Source organism: Rhipicephalus microplus, chromosome 9, assembly GCF_043290135.1.
Source record: "Rhipicephalus microplus isolate Deutch F79 chromosome 9, USDA_Rmic, whole genome shotgun sequence".
NCBI lineage: Eukaryota > Metazoa > Arthropoda > Arachnida > Ixodida > Ixodidae > Rhipicephalus > Rhipicephalus microplus.
The window spans coordinates 29,077,339-29,085,724 of record NC_134708.1 but is presented as its reverse complement, the minus strand read 5'-3'; the positions used below and the strand labels follow the sequence as shown (position 1 = coordinate 29,085,724).

Here is an 8,386-nt window from a genome sequence, read left to right as displayed (position 1 = left end):
AAGTTTAAAATTTTTTTTAAATTTTCGCAACATTGGCTTGATGAAAATTTCTAGAACTTCGTACGCTAGGTCTATGATACCCACAGGTGACAATGCGAATTAGTTTTATCGATTAAAAGCTACGAAGGACCCAGTAGGCGCCTTCAAAATTCTGTACGTCACGGTTTTTGGTGCAGGAATTTCACAGGGGCGTTCCCACCCGTATTTTGCTTTCACTCGTTTCTGGAAGGGAAAAAAGTGATTCTTGAAAGAGAGAAAAGAATATAAAAGTGAGCCCCGTAACTGTCTGCATCATGGTGTGACACCTCAACAGTGACTCATGAGGGATGGGGTAAGGAGGGATTAAAAGGGATAGGGAGGAATAAAAAGTATAGAAATAAAGAGAGGGGCAGGGACAGAGCGACCCACATACAGAAATAAGGAGAAGATAGCAGAGATAGACACGGTCGCAGGAGTCCGAGGACGGGGCACCACTCGGCGAGAGCTCTTGTCGGTGTCAGGAGATGGCGTTGGGCGAGCCAGTCGACCAGAGCTGCGCCGTCGTCGGAGATCGCGGGGGCACAACCGGTCGCCACAAAATCCAGCAAGCGAGTATCGTTTTCTGGCTTGCCAAGGGTAGTGTCGCGTTAAGAGCTGTGTTGTCAGGATTGGGAAATTATACTTTACTTATACGCGAAAAATTGTTTTGCTCTTTAGTGTCCCTTTAACGTCATCGGTGATACCTATCAATAGAGCAGCGAGTCGCCGACAGCTGCCAAGGAGCGCACGTTTTCTTGCGCAGTAAACAAGCAGCCGTGGTTCCCGCCCTCACGATAGAAGTTCTGCTGAAATGCCTTTTCCAGTGTTGGCACGAAAACTGTGATCCTCGTGGATGACACCCAAAATATTAAGCAGGTGCTAATCACTTGATGCTTCAATATAGTCTAGCTAACACTCCACATAGCCGAGTGAATCACAAATTACTTAAATGCAGGAAATCATTGTGAAGTGAATGGTGTGATGGGAAAGTGCGCCTTCAGTGCTTGCCATGCCAATAAATTTCTTAAGATGGACACCAGCAATACCCAGGTGTGGGACAAGCTCTCGTTAGGACTCGGCACTTCTAACAAAGCGAGCTACATAAACATCTAGGGAAGCAGAGTGTGGAGTGGTTGGGGTGAGTGAGGATTCCTTCCATGCTGGTTCACTATATGACTATCCCTCTAGGAGGACGCCCAGATCATTACACATGAGATAGCTTGGAAGGATCGCGGCTTGTGCTATTGTTGGTATGTCGCGACCAGTGTTACAACGCGAATCGAAGACGAGGACACGATGACAAACGAGAACGAGCGCTAACTTCCAGCCAAGTTGCCTAAACGAATGTTTATTTATTTATTTATTTATTTATTTATTTATTTACTTATTTATTTATTTATTTATTTGTTTATTTATTTATTTATTTATTTATTTATTTATTTATTTAGACATACTGCAGACCATCATTTTATTGTGTGGTTCTGGCATACACGCCAGATCCACAACGAACAAAATATGACGAAAGATGAGCTACGCAAAAAAAAAAAAATAGTTTATGCAAAAGGTATTCGTTTGTCTTTGTGCCTTCGTCTTCGATTCGCGCTATAGGGAGTGTGAACTGACGTCGCTTCGGCTGCCATTTTGTAGTACAGAAGGCACAGAAAAATGCGCGCTTTCTTATCTTAATAACGATTGTCTTCAGCACTGCTGGAAGCTGTGAATTGTACATCAAAACGGCGCGTGATGATGTCACGTGAATAGCTCCTATAGCATTCGGCAGGATAAGTCACAGTAAGCACTTGGTGCTCGAAGACCCGATAGCTCCGTTGCAGATGAAGGAACGTTAAAGCAGAAGTGGAATTTTAAATATTTTTTTCGATTTGCTACCCAAAATAAACTCACGTGTGTTGATAATCCTAGAGTGCCGGGGGGCTTGAAAATGCATTGAATATATTTTTGAATACCAGAATACCTTAAAACAGTAACTTCGGTTTCGGTATAGAGGGGGCGCCTTCGCAGTGGTATGCCACCTTCATGGCCACCACAAGTCTGACGTCACGGGACGACCGAATTTCGGGACGTACTATAGCAACGGCTGTCGGTTTGCTGTCAGTCTCACATGGTTCACGTAAACAACGATAAGTGCATGGTCGTCCAGAGTTCTCTGACAATTTCTGCGATTCAGGCTGCACGAAGAACGCATAATTCGCGAATCCAGTGAAAACTGAATTGATTTCATCGTGATGATGTCCATCGCGGTGGGGCTGGCTCTGGTGTGGGGAGAGCTAGCGTTGATAGTGCTCACCATGCGGGGGCGTGTGCATATATATATATAGCTCAGTGGTAGCTCAGTGATTAGAGCATCGAACGCGTTATTCGAAGGTCGTAGGTTTGATTCCTGCTCAAGGCTGGTTATTTTTTCGTCCACTTTTCTTTCTTCTTATTTACATTCCATTGGTTTTAATAGCTTCCCCTGTACATTCTTTGGCATTACTGTCTGTTAGATCTCATTAATATTGTGTTAAAACACGAAAAAACGAGCCCTTAGGTATACACTTCTTTCCCTTATATATATATATATATATATATATATATATATATATATATATATATATATATATATATATATATATATATATATATATATATTGATAGTACACCTTTAGTGGTGAGCAGAAGAGACGTTTACTTTGTGGAAAACGTAGCGGTAGAACCGACCAGCTGTCAAGCGGAGCGAGCGCGAGCAGCAACAACACTCTTCCTTCTCTTCTTCAGCTGGCGTTCCGGCCTGTGCCAAATATCAATGCTACAAATCACTCCCCCCTCAGAAAAGGAGCCATCCTGGCGACCTATGGAACGGGTACGACGGGTGGGTCGTAGTGCGGCTTCAATCGATCTACGTGAACAGTCTCGCGGCCTCGATGCCGTCGGTCTGTTGATGGTTGAACCGGCTCAACAATATAGTTAACCGGTGAGGCCTGACGTAGGACTCGGTAGGGGCCTTCGTACTTCGGCAGTAGCTTGGTGGAAAGACCAGGAACAGATGAGGGAACCCGAAGCCATACCAAGGCGCCAGGCGAGTATGACTGCGAAGACAGGTTTTCGTCGTGACGGTTCTTCTGGTACGCTTGATCTTGGGCGGTTAAGGAACGCGCGAGTTGCCTGCATTCTTCTGCATAGGTGGCGACTTCAGATAGAGTTGTGGATTCCGAAGCGTCTGGATGATACAAGAGAATGGTGTCCATGAATGAGGAAGGTTCGCGCCCGTAAAGGAGGAAGAACGGAGAGAATCCTGTCGTAGACTGAGTGGCGCTGTTGTAAGCGTAAGTTACAAAGGGTAGTATGCGGTCCCAGTTGGTGTGATCAGCGGACACGTACATGGATAGCATGTCGCCCAGTGAGCGGTTAAACCGTTCGGTCATTCCATTCGTTTGCGGATGGTATGCGCTGGTTGTCCGATGCACAACGTTGCATTCGCGAAGAAGGGCTTGTACCGCTTCGGAGAGGAACGTACGGCCGCGGTCACTGAGTAGCTCACGAGGCGCGCCATGGCGTAGAATGAGATTGTGAAGGATAAATAAGCCAACTTCACGTGATGTGGCCTCTGGCAGCGCAGCAGTTTCAGCATAGCGTGTCAAGTGATCAATGGCGACAATCACCCAGCGGTTCCCGTTAGGCGTATAGGGAAGGGGACCGTACAAGTCAATTCCGATGCGGTCGAAAGGGCGGGAGGGGCAAGGCAACGGCTGCAGTTGTCCATTGGCTATGTGTGGTGGGCTTTTTCGGCGTTGACATTTGGAGCACGAACGCACGTACTGTCGGACAAAGCGGTACATTCCGCGCCAATAGTACCGCAGCCGGAGACGTGCATACGTTTTTATCACACCGGCGTGGCCGCATTGAGGATCCGCGTGAAAAGAGTCGCAAATGTCGGCACGTAGGTGGCGAGGAATCACAAGCAACCACTTGCGGCCGTCAGAAAGGTAGTTGCGACGGTACAGGAGTCCATCGCGGATGGTAAAGTGTCGAGCTGTGCGCTGCAGTGAACGATTGGGCGTAACTTGGGACGGCCGAGACAGTAACTCTATCATAGAGGCTATCCAAGCGTCTTGGCGCTGTTCATAGGGCATGTCCGCGTACGAAAGTGCCACAGCATCGAGGCTGGATACAGAAGTACTTCCGTGTTCATGGGGAAGTGGAGAGCGGGAGAGAGCGTCGGCATCTGAATGTTTGCGGCCTGACCTGTAGACGACACGGATATCATAGTCTTGGAGGCGTAACGCCCAACGAGCGAGACGGCCAGATGGGTCTTTTAGTGACGATAACCAGCAGAGGGCGTGGTGATCAGTCACGACGTCAAATGGACGGCCATAGACGTAGGGTCGAAATTTTGTGATTGCCCAGACGATGGCTAGACATTCTTTTTCTGTGACTGAATAATTCTGTTCAGCCCTAGTAAGAGTGCGACTGGCATAAGAAACGACGTACTCGTCGTATCCAGACTTGCGTTGAGCAAGAATAGCGCCAAGTCCGACTCCACTTGCGTCGGTGTGTATTTCTGTAGGGGCATCAGGATCAAAGTGACGGAGAATCGGTGGAGATGTCAGCAATTGACGTAGTTTCGCGAATGCCTTATCGCAATTGGAAGACCACGCCGAAATGCCCTCGGTGTCAGAAAGTAGCCGTGTTAAAGGGGCCATGACAGATGCAAAATTACGGACAAATCGGCGAAAGTATGAACATAAGCCGATAAAGCTCCGGAGTTCCTTAAGTGTCGATGGCTTCGGAAACTGGGCGACAGCACGGAGTTTTCCAGGATCAGGTAGAACGCCGTCCTTGCTGACAACATGCCCTAAGATGGTGAGCTTCCGGGCGGCAAAATGGCACTTTTTCAAATTTAGTTGGAGCCCAGCATGTGTAAGGCAATGCAGGACACTTGCGAGGCGCAGAAGATGGGTATCGAAGTCTTTTGAAAAAACGACGACGTCGTCCAAATAGCAAAGACACGTCTGCCATTTAAGGCCTCGAAGTATGTTGTCCATCAGACGCTCGAAGGTGGCTGGGGCGTTACAAAGGCCGAACGGCATCACGTTAAACTCGTACAAGCCGTCCGGAGTTACAAACGCAGTCTTGGCGCGGTCAGCTTCATCCATGGGTACCTGCCAGTATCCCGATCGAAGATCCAGCGAAGAAAAGAATTCTGCACCTTGCAAACAGTCGAGAGCGTCGTCAATTCTGGGGAGCGGATAAACATCTTTGCGCGTGATCTTGTTAAGGCGCCTGTAATCCACACAGAATCGGATGCCCCCGTCCTTCTTTTTGACCAGTACCACCGGGGAGGCCCACGGACTGTTAGACGGCTGTATAACGCCACGATTGAGCATATCAGACACTTGATCGTCTATAACTTGGCGTTCGGCGTGGGAGACCCGGTATGGACGCTGACGCAATGGTGCGTGGGTGCCAGTGTCAATACGATGGACAATTGCAGATGTTCGGCCCAGACTGGTTTGTTTGAAGTCGAACGATGAGCGGAAGTGGTCGAGAAGTGTCAAGAGTTGAGTTCGTTGGTCAACAGGAAGGTCAGGATCAATCGATGGAAGGAAGACGTCGAGGGAAGAGGTGGCGGATGTGAGAGCGGAAGTAACACTGGCGATCTCAAGGCTTTTTGCTTGATAGGGCAGTTGACTGGTGCAAACACAATCGATGTCCTCAAGGCGGCCGATGCATTCGCCACGGAATAGGGTGACTGGTACAGAAAGGAGATTCGTGGCATAAATGTTTGCGCAAGTGGCTTCGACCGTCAGAAGAGCAAAAGGCAGAAGAACGTTTTTTCGAGAAGTGAAGTCTTCTAACGGCGTGAACATGACGTCCGAAAAAGCGGCATTGTCGCACGAGATCGGCACAATAACAGAAGACATAGGTGGAATATCAGTCTCCGCGGCGACGACAACACGAGAAATAGAAGGCTTATTATAATCGTCGTCGGAGAGCGATGACAATTCTAGTTCGGCCCGGGCACAATCAACAACGGCATGATGTGTGGAAAGGAAGTCCCAGCCTAATATGACGTCGTGTGAGCAGTGCGGAAACACGATAAATTCAACCACGTACAGAACGCCCTGGATGATTAACCGAGCCGTGCACGTCATAGAAGGGTTCACGTGATGCGCTGTTGCCGTACGAAGGGAGAGACCAGAAAGCGGAATCGTAACTTTTCTTAACTTGCGACACAATGCTTCACTCAATACAGACACGGCAGCTCCGGTATCTATTAATGCTTGAACGGGGATACCTTCAATCAAGACAGTTATTTCATTATTCGGTAGAGAACGAGGCCTTGTGGAGTTCGACGGTGGCGCAGTTCTTGCCTCCGGAACTGCGATGGTCAGTTTTCCGTTTGGGCAGGTGGTGCACGCCGAAGCATTGGTGAAGGCGAACGTCGGCGCGGGGAAGGCGATCGGCGTGGGTTGAAGGCGCGGCGGCTCGGCGGAGAAGTGTCCGAAGCTGCATGGAACGGCAGCGTCTGTGGTGGTTCTGTGGGGGCGTAGCCGTAGGTGCCATCAATAATGCCTGAGTGAGGGACGCGCCGGCGACAGAACCGCTCAACATGGCCAGGCTGACGACAGTAATAACAGATAGGTCTGTTATCCGATGTACGCCAAGGGTTGTTGGGAAGCGTTGAAGGACGGCGGTAAATGGGAACATGCGAGCCTGCCGGTACGTGTGTTGCGTAGAAGGCGTTCGCTTGGTGGGCAGGGTCGACGACGTTTGACGGCGCATGTACCTGCCTTCGCGCGACGTCAGCGTAAGTCAGGGGAGCGGACACAGGTGGTGGCTGGTACGTGGGGGGAAGTGCCTCGCAGACTTGCTCTTCGATGGTTTGGCGCAGTGACGAGGTCAGCCCATGCGTATTGCTGGGAAGCAAGGGGGCAAGGGACAACTGGCGTGCCACTTCCTCTCGGATAAATTGCTGGATTTGCGGGGTCAATACAGTCTGTTCTGGAGATATTGCACCAACGGTCAATGCTGGCGTGCTGGTCATGTCGAAAGTAGGCCGTCGCGTTGAAATGCGCTGTTTTCGCAACTCATCGAAACTTTGGCAGTGTTGGATGACTTCCGAAACTGTTTGCGGGTCTTTAGCCACCAGCATGTGGAAGGCATCGTCCTCGATGCCCTTCATAATGTGTTTTACCTTGGCGGTTTCCGACATGTCAGGATCAAAGCGACGGCAGAGGCCTACGACGTCCTCAATGTAGGACGTGAAACCCTCTCCCGACAGTTGGGCGCGATCCCGCAAGCGCTGTTCTGCACGGAGCTTGCGCACTGTCGGTCGGCCAAACACGTCCGCGAAGGTGGTCTTGAAAGTGGCCCAGTCGGTAAGCTCGGCTTCGTGGTTGTTGAGCCAGAGCTCTGCTACTCCTCTGAGGTAAAAGTGGACGCGGCCCAGTTTGTCGTTTTCGTCCCACCTGTTGTTGACGCTTACTCGTTCGAACGAAGAGAGCCAGTCCTCGACGTCCTGCTCATCGGTGCCGTTGAAGATGTCTGGATCTCGCTCTCTCGGGACGCCGGGACAGTGGACAGGTGGAGATGTAGGAGCCGTCTGCTGTGCAGCGTCGATGGACATTGTTGATGGCGAAGGTAGAGTTCGGTTGCGGAGTTCCAGGATGGAAAAAGGTACCCAGCACTCTCCACCACTTGATAGTACACCTTTAGTGGTGAGCAGAAGAGACGTTTACTTTGTGGAAAACGTAGCGGTAGAACCGACCAGCTGTCAAGCGGAGCGAGCGCGAGCAGCAACAACACTCTTCCTTCTCTTCTTCAGCTGGCGTTCCGGCCTGTGCCAAATATCAATGCTACAATATATATATATATATATATATATATATATATATATATATATATATGATTAAAAGTTCTGTGGGTCCTCCGGTGCAAATATAATTAAGAAATAAACAAGCACACTTACGAATATTTGATAGTTGTTTACTCTACGTTTCGGCCATGGCACGGTCAAAACGTAGAGTAAACAACTATCAAATTTTCGTAAGTGTGCTCGTTCATTTCTTATATATATATATATATATATATATATATATATATATATATATATATATATATATATATATATATATATATATATATATCTTTGGGAAGGGGAAGGGGGGTTCGAGTGCCTCAAATTCGTGTCAGTACACATTAAAGTGATTGGTGTGAGCGTGTAACGCCCCTATCGTGCTTGGTGCTTGACACACAAGTGCATTTGCCAAGGTGAACAGCACAGCAACAATATTACGTGTACGTGTGAGATAAGCCTAGGTAAGCACTCAGTATATATATATATATATATATATATATATATATATAT

The 8,386-nt window shown here is 48.7% G+C and overlaps 1 protein-coding gene across 1 annotated transcript in view; it reads right to left on the bottom strand.

Annotated features, from left to right (window-relative positions):
* The window catches only part of LOC119163660 (uncharacterized), a 71,447-nt gene that overhangs the window by 50,563 nt on the left and 12,498 nt on the right, over positions 1-8,386 (bottom strand). The window lies entirely within an intron of this gene.